Source organism: Cervus canadensis, chromosome X (assembly GCF_019320065.1).
Source record: "Cervus canadensis isolate Bull #8, Minnesota chromosome X, ASM1932006v1, whole genome shotgun sequence".
NCBI lineage: Eukaryota > Metazoa > Chordata > Mammalia > Artiodactyla > Cervidae > Cervus > Cervus canadensis.
The window spans coordinates 35,825,539-35,844,683 of NC_057419.1; the positions used below are offsets into that span (position 1 = coordinate 35,825,539).

Below are 19,145 nucleotides of genomic sequence, written 5' to 3' on the forward strand. Positions count from 1 at the left end.
TTAAAGTAATTTTTTAATAACATTTTTAAATGTTGTTACTTTTTTTTTTTTTGGTTGCACTGGGTCTTCTTTGCTGTACATGGGTTTTCGCTAGTTGCAGAGAGCACGGGCTATTCTCTAGTTGAGGTGCACAGGCTTCTCATTGTGGTGACTTCTCTTCTGGAGCACAGGCTCTAGGCACATGGGCTTAGTTGCTAAATAGCATGTGGGATCTTACCAGACCAGGGATCAAACCCATGTCCCCTGCACTGGCAGGCAGATTTTTATCCACTCTATTACCACGAGGGAAGTCCCTAAGCAATTTTCTTAAAAGAGAAAAAAGTTGGAAGGACATAAAGTACTTGACATCAAGAGTTAATAAAAAAGCTACAGTAATCAAGAGCATCGCATTGCTTGCTTAACCGATCAGCTGTGTCCAACTCTTTGCAATCCTTTGGACTGTAGCCCGCCAAGCTCCTCTGTCCATGGGATTCTCCAGGCAAGAATACTGGAGTGGGTAGCCATTCCCTTCTCCAGGGGATCTTCCTGACCCAGGGATTGAAGCTGTGGTCTCTTGCGTCTCCTGCATTCCAAGCAGATTCTTTACCCACAGACCCATTTCTTGGTATTTCTTGGTATTAGTAAGAGAGAAAAAACAAAGATCAGTGGAACAAAATGAAACAGAACCAGAGCAACAAATATGCAACAAACTGTTTCTGACAGAGGTATCAAATCAATTCAATAAGAAAAGGGAAATCTTTTCAAGCAATAATTCTAAAATAGCTGAATATCCATATGCAAGAATAATAAGCATTGACCTTAACTTAATGCCAAATGCAAAAATTAACTTGAAATAGATCAAAGACCTAAGCATAAGTAAAACTATAAAACTTCTAGAAGAAAACATTGAATATTTTCCCCACCTTGACATTATATAAGTATTTTTTAGATAAAACACACAAAAAATTAACCATTAAAACAATTATAAAATTAATTTTATCAAAAAAAATTGATTTTTGAATGACATCCTTTAAGAAAACCAAAAGGCATACCAGAAAATGAAAGAAAATATTCCAAATACATATATCTGAGAAAGGACTTCTATCTGGAAAATATAAAGAAACTTTCTACTTCAACATTAAGACAGACAATCCAATAAAAAATGGACAAAAAATTGGGACATTTCACCAAAGAAATAGATTTCAAATAACACATGAAAAGATACTTAACATCACAGTCACTAGGGAAATGCAAATTAAAATGACAAGATACTACTACACACCTATCAGAATGGCTTTAAGAAAAAAACATGAAGTGCCAGTGAGAATGGAAACTCTCATATATTTCAGGTGGAAATATAAAATGGTAAAGTTTTTTTTTTGGAAAACTGTCAGTCTCTTATAAATATACTCTTACTACATGACCCAGTAATCCTACTTCTAGGTATTTCCCAAGATAAAAATTAAAATATATCTCTATACCAAAACTAGTATCCAAATACTCATTGAGGCATAAACTGAAGACACCAAAAAGTCCTTTGGCAAGTGAATGAATAAACAAAAAATAGTGCAATAAAACTATGGCACTGTCAATTTTAAATTATTTGTAAATGATATCTAAATTGAAAAAAAGACAAATAACAAACTTGGAGAAAATATTTGCAATTTATCCCTTTAAACATATAAATAATTACTTGAAATTACAGCAAAAAAATAACCAAAAGCCCAATAGGTAAATGGGAAGAAAAGAAGCAACTACTTGCAAAAAAAAAAACAAAAACCTATAAAAATGATACTTAAATGAGAAAAAGTTCAAACCCCAAAATTTTTTAAAAAACACTGGGATGTCATTCCTCACCAGATTGGCAGTATTTTTAAAATATGAAAATTGGGAAATCTGAATAAGAACAATGGGCTGTATCAATGTCAATCCTTGTTTTATTTCCTCAAGTTTTGCAAAATGTTACGATTGGTAAAAACTGGGTAAACGATACATGGGCTCTCTCTTTATTATTTCTTACAACTATATGTGAATTTACAACTATTCCAAAATAACCACACCACTGTATATGATAGTGAAAAGACTAAAAAAAGTTTAATTAAGAGAGCCTTTGTTGAATATGGTAAACACATATAAAGGAAAAGTAAGAAGCCACTGCAAATAGAAGCATGTATGCATATCTAATGCATTATGTATGCATATATATGTACTTATAATCATGGTTTGTTTTTAAATGCAAAAAATATAAACAGCATGTTTGATAAGATCCTACATTTGCTTAAAACAAATACAAACATACATGCACATTCATGTATATATTATGTATAAGGAAAACACATTCAGTTGGTGAAGCTGTGAGGACATAGGCACTCTCACACATGGCTGGTACAAATGCAAACTGTACAATCATTTTGGACGGATATTTGGCAATACTTAAAACAGCAAAAGCAATTAATAACTCTTATACGAGTATCTACCCTATAGATACATCTTCAACAATATAAAAATTTATATACACAATTGTATTCATTGTAGCCTTGTTAGCAGTTGGAAAACACTAGAAAGAATCTGAATGCCTATACATAAGAGATTAGCTAAATAAACTATACTTCATGCAATCAATGAAGTATATGGCAATATAACTACCAGGTAAAGAACCAGCCAACCAATGCAGGAGATGTGGGTTTGATCCCTGGCTTGGAAAGATCCCCTGGAGGAGGGCATGGCCACCCACTCCAGTATTCTTGCCTGGAGAATCCCAAGGACAGAGGAGACTGGAGGCTACAGTCCATAGGGTCACAAAAGAGTGGGACACTAAATAACCAACTCCAAGCAGGAGCCCATGGGGTCTTCCCAGAACAGACCCCTCCCCCATACACTCCTGCTGTAGCTCCTCTCTGAAGTACCCAAATAATAGTACCTCACGCATATTTCCTAAGTTTTTCAGATGCTAAATACCACCACCAAATGGAAGCAATTAACCAGTTGATCATGCAGATATGGAGCCTAAGGACTGGTAATGTTGACCTAAACCAAAGAATTGTGCAGGAGCTGATCCCAAACTCTGGAATGCCCCTCCCTCACCCTGCCTTTAAAAATGCTTTGCTGAAACCCTTGGGGAGTTCAGTATTTTTTGAGCAGGAGCCACCCATATCTCCCTGCTTGGTCCTGAAATACACTTTTCTCTGCTACAAACTGGACATTTTGGTTTCTTTGGCCTCATGGTGCACCTCCTTCAGTAACAACAACAAAACTGAAAATATACAAAGTATTTTCTCAAACAATAATATAATTCAACTAGAAATTAATAACAGAAAGATGACAGGAAACTCCTTAAAGAAGTTAAAGACTATTACATTTTTCATCCTCAGAAGTTAAATCTTTCTTATATGTTTCATAATTCAACTTAACATTTTTAGTCATTCTTCTACATTCATAACAATTGTTTTATGCTCAAAATTCTCCAAACTACACTTCAACAGTACATGAACTGAGAACTCCCAGATGTTCAAGCTGGATTCAGAAAAGGCAGAGGAACCAGGGATCAAATTGCCAACATCCGTTGGTTCATGGAAAAAGCAAGAGAGTTCCAGAAAAAACATCTACTTCTGCTTTGTTGACTAGGCCAAAGCCTTTGATTGTGTGGATCACAACAAACTGCAGAAAATTCTTAAAGAGATGGGAATACCAGACCACCTGAACTGCCTCCTGAGAAACCTGCATGCAGGTTAAGAAGCAACAGTTAGAACCAGACATGGAACAATGGACTGGTTCCAATCTGTGAAAGGAGTAGGTCAAGGCTGTATATTATCACCTTGCTTATTTAACTTATATGCACAGTACATCATGAGAAATGCCGAGCTGGATAAAGCACAAACTGGAATCAAGATTGCCAGGAGAAATATCAATAACCCCAGATATGCAGGTGACACCACCCTTATGGCAGAAAGAGAAGAGGAACTAAAGAGCCTCTTGATGAAGGTAAAAGAGGACAGTGAAAAAGCTGGCTTAAAACTCAACATTCAAAAGACGAAGATCATGGCATCTGGTCCCATCACTTCATGGAAAATAGACAGGGAAACAATGAAAACAATGAGAGAATATTTACTTAGGCTCCAAAATCACTGCAGATGGTGACTGCAGCCATGAAATTAAAAGATGCTTGATCGTTGGAAGAAAAGCTAAAATCCTGCATGATAGGCTTCAGTATTTCGTGAACCAAGAACTTCCAGATGTACAAGCTTGACTTAGAAAAGGCAGAGAAACCAGAGATCAAATTGCCAACATTCATTAGATCATAGAGAAAGTAAGGGAATTCCAGAAAAACATTTACTTCTGTTTCATTGACTACACTAAAAGCTTTGACTGTGTGGATCATAATAAACTATGGGAAACTCTTTAAAGAAATGGGAATACCAGACCATTTTACCTGTCTCCTGAGAAACCTGTATGCCAGTCAAGTAGCAACAATTAGAACCTTGTATGGAACAACTGACTGGTTCAGGATTGAGAAAGGAGTATAAGGCTGTTTATTGTCACTCTGTTTATTTAGCTTATATGCAGAGCACATCACATGAAATGCTGGGCTGGAGGAGTCACAAGTTGGAAATCAAGACTGCCGGGAGAGAAACAAAAAAGATTGCTGGGAGAAATATCAACAACTTCAGATATGTGGATGATATCACATATACTTAGTGAAGAGGAACTAAAGAGTCTCTTGATGAGGGTGAAGGAGGAGTGAAAAAGCTGGCTTAAAACTAAATATTAGAAAAACTAAGGTCATGGCATCCAGCACATTACTTCATGACAAATAGAAGGGGAAAAGGTGGAAGTAGGGACAGATTTCCTCTTCTTGGGCTGTAAAATCCCTGTGGATTATGACTGTAGCCATGAAATAAGATGACAATTGCTTCTTGGCAGGAAAGCTGTGACAAAGCTAGACAGTATGTTAAAAAGTAGAGACATCACTTTGCCAACAAAGGTCCGTATAGTCAAGGCCTTTCCAGTAGTCACGTACGGTTGTGAGACCTGCACCATAAAGAAGGCAGAGCACTGAAGAATTGATGCTTTTGAACTGTGGTGCTGGAGAAGACTCTTGAAAGTCCCTTGGACAGCAGGGAGATCAAACCAGTCAATCTTAAAGGAAATCAACCCTGAATATTCATTGGAAGGATTGATGCTGAAGCTGAAGCTCCAGTACTCTGGCCATCTGATGCGAAGAGCCAACTCATTGAAAAGGACCCTGATGCTGGGAAAGATTGAAGGCAGAAGGAGAAGATGAAGACAGAGGATGAGATGGTTGGATGGCATCACTCATGCAGTGGACATGAACTTGGACAAACTCCAGGAGACGGTGAGGAACAGGGAAGCCTGGCATGCTGCAATCCATGGAGTCACGAGGAGTCAGACACGACTTGCCAACTGAAGAAAATAAAAAGACTAACTTGAAAAGACATTTGCTCTCCCATGATCACTGCTGCATCATTTACATAGCCAAGGCATGGAAAGAACTTAAATGTCCACCAATAGATTAATGGATAAAGAAATTGTGGGATGGGTGTGTGTATGTATGTGTGTGTGTATGTTTGCTTGCTCAGTCGTGTCCAACACTTTGTGACCTTATGGACTACAGCCTGCCAATCTCCTCTGTCCATGGGATTTTCGCTGCAAGAATACTGAAATGGCTTGCCATTTCCGCCCCCCCACCCAAGAGATCTTCCCAACCCGGGGATCTTCCCAACCCAGGGATCAAACTCACGTCTCCCACATCTCCTGCATTGGCAGAGAGATTCATTATCACTGATCCACTGGGGAAGCCCATGTCTGCCAATGCAGGAGACAAGGGTTTGATCAGTGAATTGGGACAATCCCCTGGTGAAGGAAATGGCAACCCACTCCAGTATTCTTGCCTGGGAAATCCCATGGACAGAGGAGCCTGACAGGCTATAGTCCATGGAGTTGCAAGAGAGCCGGAACTTAGCAACTAAACAACAACAACGTGTATATATAGTATATAAATACAATGGAATGTTAGCCATAAAAAATAATAAAATCTTGCCATTTGTGACAATATGGATGGACCTCAAGGGCATTATGTTAAGTGAAAGAAGTTAGACAAAGACAAACGCTGTATGATCTCTTATATGTGAAATCATTTTTTTTTTTTAAATCACAGATACAGGGAACAGACTGGTGGTTGCCAGAGGCAGGGGTGGAGGGTGGGAGAAATGGGAAAAGAAACTAAGAAACACGTAAACAGCATCAAGCATACCAACAAAATGAGGAAAAGAAAAAGAGGGAGAGAAAGGGATATCAAGAATATTTGAAGGAAAAAAAAAAAAAAAAGAAGTCAGTGTTGACATACTCACTAAGAGACTAGACATGTTCTCCAGCATCACATCTTTGAAAAATTTTCCCTGGGATATGTCCAGCAAGGCTTGCAATTCTTGATTGAAATCCACACTTACTTCCTTGCTTTCTAAAACATCATGGATACTTTACTTCTAAGAGGGCATCCCTGACAAGTTCTAAGGGAGGGTAGTTGACTTGATGGCATTGTAGAAGGGGATTATATGCATAGCATTTGGTATTTCAGGCATATGTGTCTTTCTGCTGACTTTCCATGTGTCCTTTAGACATAATCAGGGATATAGATATATACATTCTAAACAACAACTATTTATTGAAAAGAAATATCACATGAGGTATAGTGTAAAGTAACCTGGAAATGTTCAAATCAAGTCATAATTCTCACTTCCAGACAGGTTATTATAAAATTTGAGAACACAAAACAAAACTGTTTTCCCCATCCATTTCAAGTACATCTACAGATACATAATAAAGCAAACAAAATCCCTGAGCTGCCAATATTTAGCCATGACTATAGGTGAATCAGTCCCCAAATAAACTTCAAGTTCCTCATCTGTGAAATGGTTTACCAATTATTTAGAATTTTTAAGAGTTTCAATGAGTTGGTGAGTAAAGTATATCGAGTGTAGCAAATACGAAACAAACAGAAGTGACAGATCTGTTTCTATTAAAAATGACAGAGAACCTTGAAGAAATATTCAGAATCCTGCAGGACTAAACAGGCTTCATATATAACTTGGGATCTGAAGTTGTAACCTCTCTCATCTCTATACAACTCAGGTGTTCATTATAAGTTTTAAGACATACAATTCAGAAGCACAAGCCACGAGACTTCTGTATTGAAAGATGGGCCCAGTCTGACTCCTCTCAATTTTCTCAGTGATCTCCAAGTATCAGTTATCATTGTCTGCTTTGTATCTTCATCTTATCAATCTGTGAAAAGGTTACAGATTTAGTCTGATTTAGTCTAATTAAAGCTGTTCTAATTCTTCAATATTCTTCACAGGTCCCCAAATTATATTTCTGTATGCTATTTTCTTATCCAAAATGCAGACCAAAACTAAGGAAGCAATATTCTCTGTTCTTCATTCAGTTTTCAAATTCGAATAAAGGGTAATTATGAAAAAGGAGTGTTTGAAGAAACAGTGCCCAATCTACATATCTAGAATAAACTCAAAGGGATCCACACTGAGCCATAATATAATCGAAATGTTGAAACCCAAGAAAAAGAGAGAATTTTAAAATTAAGAAAGGTAACTCACCAACAGAAACCATGGAAGCCAGAGGCAATGGAATGACATATTTTAATTGCTGGGGGGTAAAAGAGCTCTGAATCAATGAATCTATTTCTGATAAAACAATCCTTCAAAAAGAAAGGAAAGAGATTAACTTATGGCAAGACAGCATGAGGAGCTAGAGTGTCCTGTTCCCCACTGAAACTGATAAAACAGTATTAAAAAAAAAAAAAAAAGCAACCGTTTAAACCCTCTGAAAGTGGTTTTAAGGACAAACAACAAATGAAGAAATATCTACTCAAGAACATCTTTTAAAATTCACTAAGAAAGGTGAGCCTATGGTATCTGAACCAAGACTACTTTCTCCCTCCCTCCCTCTCCCATTCCAGCTCAAGGAGGGGAAGACTCCACTCAAGACTCCTGAATTCAAGGCAAAAAACTCCCTCTCCACCACCACCCCTAAGTCCCATCTAAAGGGCATTCTTCTCTGGAAGAACTGGGCATTGGAGTTTCCCATCCAGCTACCTAGCCTGTTGCCAGGGCTGAGTCCTGAACAACTGTGGTTTAGAGGTAGGGGTTCCTTTCTGCCACCTCCCCCAGTGCTGGGATGGAGACTTTAACTGGATGTGGTATGTGGAGAACACTGGGGCCCTGAACATCCTTGCCCTGGGTTGTGAGGAGTAAATGGTAAATTGAGAGGACCTCTGGTTGCACTCTCCCCTCCACTAAGCACTCACCTAGCAGAACCGAACTGTCACTCAGAAAGTTGCCATTGTCCCTACCCCCACCTCCAGAGACCAGACTCAAAGCTTTTGCTTGAGGGAAAAAGTAGACTTTAAAACAGATAGCTCCTATTCTCTTCTCAAAGGAACTGAACTGACTTCATTTGCAAGACCAAGGAGAAAGTCAAGCCTAGAAGAACACTAAAAGAACACCAAGGTTGTAAAGAAAATCTGTATGTAGGTCAGGAGGCAACAGTGAGAACTGGACACGGAACAACAGACTGGTTCCAAATACAGAAAGCAGTATGTCAAGGCTGTATATTGTCACCCTGCTTATTTAAACTACATGCAGAGTACATCATGAGAAACACTGGGCTGGATGAAGCACAAGCTGGAATCAAGATTGCCGGGAGAAATATCAATAACCTCAGATATGCAGATGACACCACCCTTATGGCAGAAAGCAAAGAAGAACTAAAGAGCCTCTTGATGAAAGTGAAAAGGTGGCTTAAAATTCAACATTCAGAAAACAAAGATCATGGCATCTGGCCCCATCACTTCATGGCAAATAGATGGGGAAACAGTGACAATTTTGGGGGGCTCCAAAATCACCACAGATGGTGACTACAGCCATTAAATTAAAAGAGGCTTGCTCCTTGGAAGAAAAGTTATGACCAACCTAGACAGCATATTAAAAAGCAGAGACATTACTTTGCCAACAAAGGTCCATCTAGTCAAAGCTATGGTTTTTACAGTAGTCATGTATGGATGTGAGAGTTGGAAAGCTGAGTGCCAAAGAATTGATGCTTTTGAACTGTGGTATTGGAGAAGACTCTTGAGAGTCCCTTGGACTGCAAGAAGGTCCAACCAGTGCATCCTAGAGATCAGTCCTGGGTGTTCATTGGAAGGACTGATGAAGCTGAAACTCCACCTGATGCGAAGAGCTGATTCATTGGGAAAAGACCCTGATGCTGGGAAAGATTGAGGGTAGGAGGAGAAGGGGACAACAGAGGATGAGATGGTTGGATGGCATCACCAACTCAATGGACATGAGTTTGAGTAAACTCCAGGAGTTGGTGATGGACAGGGAGGCCTGGCGTGCTACAGTCCATGGAGTCGCAAAGAGTCGGACACGACTGAGCGACTGAACTGACTGACTGAACTGTAAAGAAAAGCAATTGGGAGAAGATTCAAAATATACTCCAAACTGTATGTCAACGAGTTTGCAGGTGAGAAATGGGCAATAAGGCAACCGGGAAGAACCCTCTTGGAGCCAAAACAAATATCAAACACTAACCTCTGCTAACTATTTCGTCAAAGGACCCACAATTTGACTGAATTACTTTTCAGAATAGTTTATGCCCTCGGGCATTATGGAAAACAATTAAAGGATCAGTAAATGGAACTTGGCTGCTGGCTGCTGGGTGTGGTCAGAGAAAGACAGCTCTAACAAAACTCAGTCATCCCAGGGTGATGGTAGGCATATTCAAATTGCACCTCCCTAAACAACAACATCAGGGACCTAACCTTGTGGGAAAGGAAATCACAGTGAGATACATTAACACCCTCTAGGATGGCCAGAATTGGATAAAGTCGATAGTGACAAGTGCTGGTGAGAATGTAAACCAGTTAGAGCCCTCATACTGCTGAGTGTAAAATGCTGCAGCCATTTTGAAAACAAGTCTAACAGTGTCTCAAATTATTAAACACAGAGTTGCTATATGATCCAGCAATAACGCTTAAATATACACCTATAGAAATGAAGACATATTTCTCTACAGAAACTTGTACGTGAATGTTTTAGCAGAATCATTCTTGATAGCCTAAAGGTAGAAACAACCCAAATGTCCAGATGGATGAACAAAGGAAATGTAGTATATCCATTCTATGAATGGAAGTCATAAATGGGATACAAAGTACTGATACATGCTACAACATACATGAACTTTGAAGCAGTATGCTAAATGAAAAAAGCCAATCACAAAAGGCCATATATTATGATCCTATTCACATGAAATATTCTAAACTGGAAAATTTATAGAGATAAAAGTAGATTAGTGGTTACCTAGGGCTGGGCAGGTGGGGTTCAAGGGGGTATTCAGTTCAGTTCAGTCGCTCAGTCGTGTCCAACTCTTTGCGACCCCATGAACCACAGCACTCCAGGCCTCCCTCTCCATCGCCAACTCCCGGAGTCCACCCAAACCCATGTCCATTGAATCTGTGATGCCATCTAACCATCTGGCTTATGGCTAAAGCATATGGACTTCCTCTTGAAGTGATGAAAATGTTGTAAGAATTGATGGTTGCACATATACTAAAAACTATTGAACTGTACACTTTAAATGGGTGAACTGTATGGTACGTGAATTATATTTCAATAAATCTATCAAAAGAGAACTGAAAAAGACATTAAGACATTCTGAGATAAACAAAAGCTGAGGAAGTTCACTGCTAATAGACATGCCCTACAAGAACTGCCAAAGGGAGTTCTTTAGAATAAAATGAAAGGATAATAGATGAACTCAAAACTATATGAAGAAATAAAGAACACAGGCAAAGGTAACTACAAGGGATTCCCAGGTGGTTCAGTGGTAAAGAATCTGCCTGCCAATGTAGGAAACCCAAGAGACTCAGGTTTGATCCCCTGGGTCAGGTAGATCTCCTGGAGGAGGAAATGGCAACCCACTCCAGTATCCTTGCCTGGGAAATCCCATGGACAGAGGAACCTGGCAGGCTACAGTCCGTGGGGTCACAAAGAGTTGGATACAACCAAATGACTGAGCATGCATGCAGCAGCAGCAAAGGTAACTACATAGGTAAATATAAAAGCTAGTATTATTGTATTTTTGGTTTGTAATCCCTCTTATTTTTTTCTATATGACTTAAAAAGAAATGGACAAGCTAATCCTAAAATTCATATGGAATTACAAGAGGCCCCGAATAGCCAAAACAATCTTGAGAAAGAACAAAGTTGGAGGATTGACACTTCTCAATTTTAAAAATTAACACAATCAACAGTAATCAAAAGTATGGCACTGGAATAAGGATAGGCACAGAGACAAATGAAATAAATTTGAAAGACCAGAATAAACCCATACACCTAAGCCAACTGATTTCAACAAGGGTGCCAAGACCATTCAATGGGGGACAGTCTCTCCAATGTGTGGTGCTGGGACAACTGGCTATGCACATGTAAAAGAATGAAATTGGATCTCATATCATATATAAAAATAATTCAAAATGGATATATGACACAAATATAAAAGCTAAAACCATAGAACACTTAGAAAAATACATAAAGATAAATCTTCTTAGATTTATTTGGCAAAGAATTCTTAGATTTGCACCAGAAGTACAAGCAACAAAAGAAAAAATAAAGCAGACTTTAAAAATCTGTATACCAAAGGACAGTACCAAGAATGCATAAAAAACATATACAGAATGGGGGGAAATTTGCAAAATTCTACATATTTTATATATGTATATATATATATATAAAATCAGACTACTATCCAGAATACGAAAGAATTTATAGTTCAACAATAAAAAGACACTCAAATTTTTAAAAAAGGGGTGGTGGTGGCAAAGGACTTGAATAGACTTTCTTTTCTCCGCAAAGAAAATACACAAATGGCCAATAAGTGCATCAAGGTGGCCAAAATCATTGGTGATTAGGGAAATTCGAATCTAAACCACAATGATATAACACTCCAAACACACTAGAATGGTTGTGATTTTTAAATTAAAAAAAAAAAAAAGATAACAAGTGTCGGCAAGGAAGTGTGGTAATTCTATGTTTAACTTAGAAACTGTCAAACTTTTTCCACAGTGGTTGCACCATTTTACATCCCAGCAGCAATGTATGAGAGCTCCAATTTTTCTACTTTCTTGCTGACACTTGTTTCCTGGTTTAATTTCTTAAAAATAAAAAATTAGATTCTGCCCTCAAATTTAGAAGAAATTTCAATTGGTCCCCGTTACTGCAGCCCAACACTTAAAATTCAACTTTTAAAAATTTCCGTTCAAAATGTATAAAAAATAACCCATGCTAGAAAAAGTTCATTACATCACAAAAGTTTAAGAAATGCATGGGAAAAAGAATCACTTTACTTTTTTTCTTAAATATTTATTTTGCTGTACCTGGTCTTAGTTGCTGCAGATCAATAGAGATAAATCTGCTTCCACAGTTGCAAAATATTTCATAATATGATTGTCACAAGATTTATTCAAGCACTCTCCTACTGATGGATATACAGGTTGTTTCCAGTTGTCACAAAAACAAAGCTACAAAAGCATCCTTGTTCATATATCATTACACATTGGTACATTTATTTTTGTAGAATGGATTCTTAAAAGTCAGAATTTAAGTTCCAGTATTTAGTCAAGCAGTATTTGTATTTTTTATTTCCTTACATATTGTCAGATCATTTTTTCAAAAGGCTGCAGCAATTCATAGTCTTTCCAGCAACGTATGAGTGAGATGTGGGCATTTCTTGAGGCAAATTTCTTTTAACCACATAAGCATTTAATAGATAAAATTCAGTTTTACTGTTTTCCCATACAGTAAACATGTAATGATATAATGCTTAACATAAATTTATTTTCACCAAGAGATCTGAACACGGGAAATTTAGCTCTTTTCTTACTTAGTGAGTAAACAAGCTAACAATTCACAATATAATGCAGCAACTCCCTGAAATATTATCTATACACACACACACACCCCTCGATCTCTAAGATGTTCCCGGACAAATGTTAAGTATTATAAGACCAAAAGTCCTCATTTGAAGTATATATAAAGGGCATAGAACAAAATTATTTTAATCTAGCCCACCATGAATATATTACAAACTGATTGGTTTATCAAAACTAAGTTTGCACATGGAAAGGCAGCCCTTAGGAATTAAGGACCCGCAGGCCCAACAGGTTAGGCAGTTCCTGAAAGCACTTTAGGGAGAGAGAATTTTGCGGCGGCATGGTGTCAATAAAAACCCATTTAAACAAGTTAAAAAAAAAAAACAAAGGAAAACGACCCAGAATACCCACTAGGAGCTAGTTTCTGCAACCACCTATCCTCATCCGTGATAGTAAGGTGATTAAGTTGAGAGCAATTATTCTCCAATATTTTGGAGAGAAAAATGAAATGTAGGCCGGCTCCTCCCCCACCCAGTCAGGCCATGCGATGCCGAAGTGTGTAACCTTACTAATGGTCACTTTTCAACTCGATGCGAGGTTCAGCACTCACCACAACGCAAATAGCGGCAAGTTTCTGGACATTCCTTAGGAGACTCGTCCTTTGGCCGTCTTTTCATATAAAGTATGCCTGCAGCGCTTACACCCTATGCAAATGCCGCCATCTTAGGTTTTAGATGAGCCCTAGGGCATACGACGGTAGAAACCTGGGCTAGGCGTCACAGCCAAATAGGCCCCGCGCCGATCCGCCGTGCACTCCCAAAATGGCTCCCCCGGCAACGTGACCCAGCCGCTTGCGGCCCCTCCCCCAATATTCTTGAGAGCTTGCGCTTCCTGTTACAGCCTTTATCGCCGCTGAAATTACCTCGTTATTCCTCGTTTTCTTTTCCTTCATTTCTTTTTTGTTTTTCCATCCCAAATTTCTTTTACCTTTGTCCTGACCGCTTTCCACATTTCTATATATCTCTCGTTCTAGTCAACTTTCACCTCACGCGTGTGTGACATTTTTTAATACACAAATTTATCTGTTATTTTACCGAAGTATCACAAAATGATAAGGTAAACTGAGATCTGATTTTTCGTATTTTATAGATGAGGAAAATAAGGCTCAGAAAGTGAAAGTGTTAGTCATTCAGTCCTGTCCAACTTTTGTGACCCCATGGACTGTAGCCCATCAGGCTCCTCTGTCCGTGGAATTCTACAGGCAAGAATACTGGAGTGGGTTGCCATTTCCTTCTCCAGCGGATATTCCTGACTTAGGGATTGAACCCAGGTCTCCCACATTGCAGGCGGTTCTTTACCGTCTGAGTCACCTGAAAAGCCCAAGTCTCAGAGGTGAACCAATTTTCCAAAAGCTGCAACAGCTGGTGAGTGTTACAGTGTACAAAACCGAATTCTTTTCACTCCACTGAGTTCTGTGCTCTTACAGATCACGGTCTATTTCAGCCAACAAATTGAAAATACGAGAAAACTGAAGACAGAGATGGGAAGACTTTAGGTCTAAATTCATACGGTAGATCAATAACAAAATTGAATTTAAAACAAGATACTTCCTTGTTTATGAATAATTCTGTAACAGATAACATCTTTGTAAAGGGGTTGGGATGCTATTCTCCGCCCCAAACTCCTTTTAGACTTTAGCTCAAGTCTTGATTCCTCTAAGATGCCTCTGTATTTATCAAAACGTTTGTCTTTTTTGGTTCCTCTCCATGAGGGAAAATGTACTAGCTGGATGTAAGCCGCCAAAACATTTTTTAAAACCCAGGCTGATTGGAGCCCCCAAAAATAAAGTCTGACACTGTTAAAAAAAAAAAAAAAAAAACCCAGGCTGAAACTTGTTTGTAATGCATTACATGTGAATGGTGTGAAAAGTTAGTGGGGGAAGGTTTGTGCGGCACAGTTAAGGAAAAGACAATTTAGAGGTCTTAATTCCTTTCCAAAAGAATAGTTTCTACATTCTAAAGTTATCTCTAACTTTCTCCAAGAACCCAGCATAGAACACCTCATTCTATTCATATGCATCATTACTTTCTCTTTGTTTATATTGATATTGTCACCCTCAAATAGGAGGTAATGGTAGAGAATTGTTTAAACACCTGGGCCTTGATGTGTGGCCATTCTTATGTAAAATACAGCATAGAGCCAATTTATGTTGTCAGTAATGTGTGTAGAGAGGTGAGACGGTCTTAACTTAAGCTTAAAGTACCTCCTTTCCCGGGGTTTAGACATATTTGAGCACGATTTGGAAACTGGTCGGTAGACACCAGAAATAAATTGCAAGAGGAACTGCTGAACTCTTGAGAAACAAGTCACTTTAAGAGAGGATGGAGTCAGGCAGGCAACCTAGGATAAATGGAAGATCAATTCTGGGTATTGCAGAGAATCTGTGGCTTTAATTAACTTTTTTCCATCAAGTGGCATATCTCTTGGTTGTACAACAAAATGTATTTATTTTAAGCTAGGTACACAACATCTCTCTACAGTGATTTAATTATAAGTAGAAAGGTAGTGAAGCCTATGACAGGTTTGCTCTGATACTCTCAGGATGTTTTCTGTCTGGAACAAATGACCATTTAGATTTTAAAGAAATACATATAAGTAATCAGCAGGACTCATTATAGAACAATAGGCTTGTGAAGCTGCTAATCAATTTTAGATGGGGAAAAGATCTCTGGATGCACTGGTTTTATTCAGTGGTGTTTCAAACTGAAAGGTGCTGGACCCAGAGATCTAGGGGCATAAAAACCCTATTAATTCCAAGGTGGAAGCCAAGGTGAAAGCTTCATACCCCTGTCCCCACCCACTCACATTATCCCTAGTTGGCCTGCCTTCATTCCAACAGGAGAAAAAAATGCCTCCAGAAAAACACAGAGACAGAGTTTGGTTTACTCTTCAAGGCTGATCCTCTTAGCTTTCTGGATTCTACTGGTCCAGTCAATACCTGTTCCATTCTCTATGAGAGTCCAGTTTTCCTCTTTCATAAATAATTGTTCCAAAAGTAATAAACTGTCTCCTGCAAAGATATAAAATTCAAGTAGGCAAACCATGTTTAGCTGGCACTTACTTGCAAAGAGCTCTCAGTTGGAGAATTTACGAAGAAAATTGCACAGACCTCTGAGACAATAGTTTCTGTTATCTTTGCATTCATAATCTAAGACAAATAAGTGAGTAATGGCTCTATAAGTGACAATCAAAATAATTGATGCATGCAAAGTTAGACTCTGCATTTGATTTGAATACATCCATTTTGAAACATGAATTTGATGTGGCAAATGGGAGAGCAGATATAAGTTTATTCATTCATTAATAAGAACTTACATGTACAGAATAGGGCTACACAAGAGGATAGGGAAGAGTATTAATAGTACAAATATAAATGCACCCAAGTATTGGTGCTCAAGGGGATTAGATTCAGGTTGGAGAGGGGAAAATAAGAGGAGTTGTAAGGAATTATAAGCAGTTATCATTGTATCAGGCATTGAACTAGATACAAGGTGGGAATGAAAGTGAAGCTTGGATATGTTAGCCACAAGGAATTTACAGGTTACTGGGGAAAAATAAAACCTGAAGTTTGGTAATATTTTTATTAGGGGACTCAAAGAGATGAAAAGTATTTAATACATACATCTCAACACATAAAATGATGTATAAAGTCATACATTTTGCAAGACCGAACTAAATGATGTAGTAAATGGAAAGAACAACAACAACAAAAATCTTTTGAATGTACTACAAACCAATGAGGGCAATATATTAGAAGGAAAATATATCATGTTTTTGTTCAGCTGCTCCGTCGTGTCTGACTCTTTGTGACCCAAAGGACTGCAGCACTCCAGACTTCCCTGTCCTTCACTATTTCCTGGAGCTTGCTTAAACTCATATCCATGGAGTCTATTGACCCAGTGCACCCCCTCCCCAACCATCTCATCCTCTGTTGCCCCCTTCTCCTCCTGCCCTCAATGTTTCCCAGCATCAGGGTCTTTCCCAGTGAACAGGCTCTATGCATCAGGTGGCCAAAATATTGGCACATCAGCTTCATCAGCAGTCCTTCCAATGAATATTCAGGGTTGATTTCCTTTAGAACTGACTGGTTTGATCTCCTTCTTGTCCAAAGGACTCTCAAGAGTCTTCTCTAACACCACAATTCAAAAGCATCAATTCTTTGGTGCTCAGCCATCTTTTTTTTTTTTTTTTTTTCATTTATTTTTATTAGTTGGAGGCTAATTACTTTACAATATTGTAGTGGATTTTGTCATACACTGACATGAATCAGTCATGGATTTACATGTATTCCCCATCCCGATCCCCCCTCCCACCTCCCTCTCCACCCGATTCCTCTGGGTCTTCCCAGTGCTCAGCCATCTTTGTGGTCCAACTCTTACATCCATACATGACTACTGGAAAAACCATAGATTTGATTAGATGGACTTTTGTCAGCAAAGTACTGTCTTTGCTTTTTAATATGCTAAGTTTGTCATATCTTTTCTTCCAAGGAGCAAGTGTCTTTTAATTTCATGGCTGCAGTCATCATCTGCAGTGATTTTGGAGCGGAAAAAAAATAAAGTCTCTCACTGTTTCCATTGTTTCCCCATCTATTTGCCATGAAGTGAGGGGACCAGATGCCATGATCTTAGTTTTCTGAATGTTGGGCTTTTTTTTTTTTTTCTATGTACAGTAGATAAAAGTTTTATTAGACTTGCAGAGTGTTGTTTCATGGAAATTAAGATAAACATGGTTCACACAAGACATTTTGCCATGAAGTGAAGTGAAGTAGCTCAGTCGTGTCCGAGTCTTTGAGATCCCATGGACTGTAGCCAACTAGGCTCCACAGTCCATGGGATTTTCCAGGCAAGTGTATTGGAGTGGGTTGCTATTTTCTTCTCCATGAATGTTGAGTTTTGAGCCAGCTTTTTCACTCTCCTCTTTCACTTTCATCAAGAGGCTCCTTAGTTCTTCTTTGTTTGCTGCCATAAGGGTGGTGTCATCAGCATATCTGAGGTTATTGATATTTCTCCCAGCAATCTTGATTCCAGCTTGAGCTTCATCCAGCCTGGCATTTCGCATGATATACTCTGCATATATGTTAAATAAGCAGGGTGACAACATACAGCCATGTGCATGCATGCTAAGTCACTTTAGTGGTGTCTGACTCTGTGCTACCCTATGGACTGCCAGACTTCTCTGTCCACAGGATTCTCCAGGCAAGAATACTAGAGTGGTTTGCCATACAGTCTTGAGACATCCAAAAATCCACTATTTACATTATGTGTAAAGTTAACTTATCCTAAAGTCCTTTTATAAGTTTTTTTTAAATTTTTTAAATTGAAATATAGATGACTTACAATATTATATTAGTTTCAGGTGTGCAGCAGAGTAATTCAATGTTTTTTATGGATTATAGTGCATATAAAGTTACTTTAAAATATTGGCTATATTCCATGTGCTATACATTGCATCCATAGAAGCAGAAGATATTAAGATGAGGTGGCAAGAATACACAGAAGACCTATACAAAATAGAACTTCATGACCCAGATAATCACAATGGTGTGATCACTCACCTAGATTCAGACATCCTGGAATGCAAGTCAAATGGGCCTTAGGAAGCATCACTACGAACAAAGCTAGCAGAGGTGATGGAATTTCAGCTGAGCTATTTCAAATCCTAAAAGCAGATGCTGTGAAAGTGCTGCACTCACTATGTCAGCAAATTTGCAAAACTCAGCAGGGCCACAGGACTGGAAAGGGTCAGTTTTCATTCCAATCCCAAAGAAAAGCAATGCCAGAAAATGCTCAAACTACCACACAATTGCACTCAAATCACATGCTAGCAAAGTAATGCTCAAAATTCTCCAACAAGGCTTCAACAGAATGTGAACCGTGAACTTCTAGATGTTCAAACTGGATTTAGAAAAGGTGGAGGAACCAAAGATCAAATTGCCAATATCCGTTGGATCATCGAAAAAACAGGAGAGTTCCAGAAAAACATCTACTACTGCTTTCTTGACTATGCCAAAGCTTTTGACAGTGTGGATCACAACAAACTGTGGAAAATTCTTCAAGAGATGGGAATACCAGACGACCTGACCTGCCTCCTGAGAAATCTGTATGCAGATCAAGAAGTAACAGTTAGAACTGGACATGGAACA

General features: G+C 38.5%; 1 long non-coding RNA gene across 3 annotated transcripts in view; it reads right to left on the reverse strand.

The window, feature by feature from the left end:
• Window positions 1-13,758, reverse strand: part of LOC122434601 — a 104,996-nt gene extending 91,238 nt beyond the window's left edge. For all 3 annotated transcript variants that reach the window (XR_006267427.1, XR_006267428.1, XR_006267426.1), the window contains exon 1: window positions 13,551-13,758. This is a non-coding gene — a long non-coding RNA (uncharacterized LOC122434601). The remainder of the gene's footprint in view (window positions 1-13,550) is intronic.
• Between the last annotated feature and the right edge of the window lie 5,387 nt (window positions 13,759-19,145).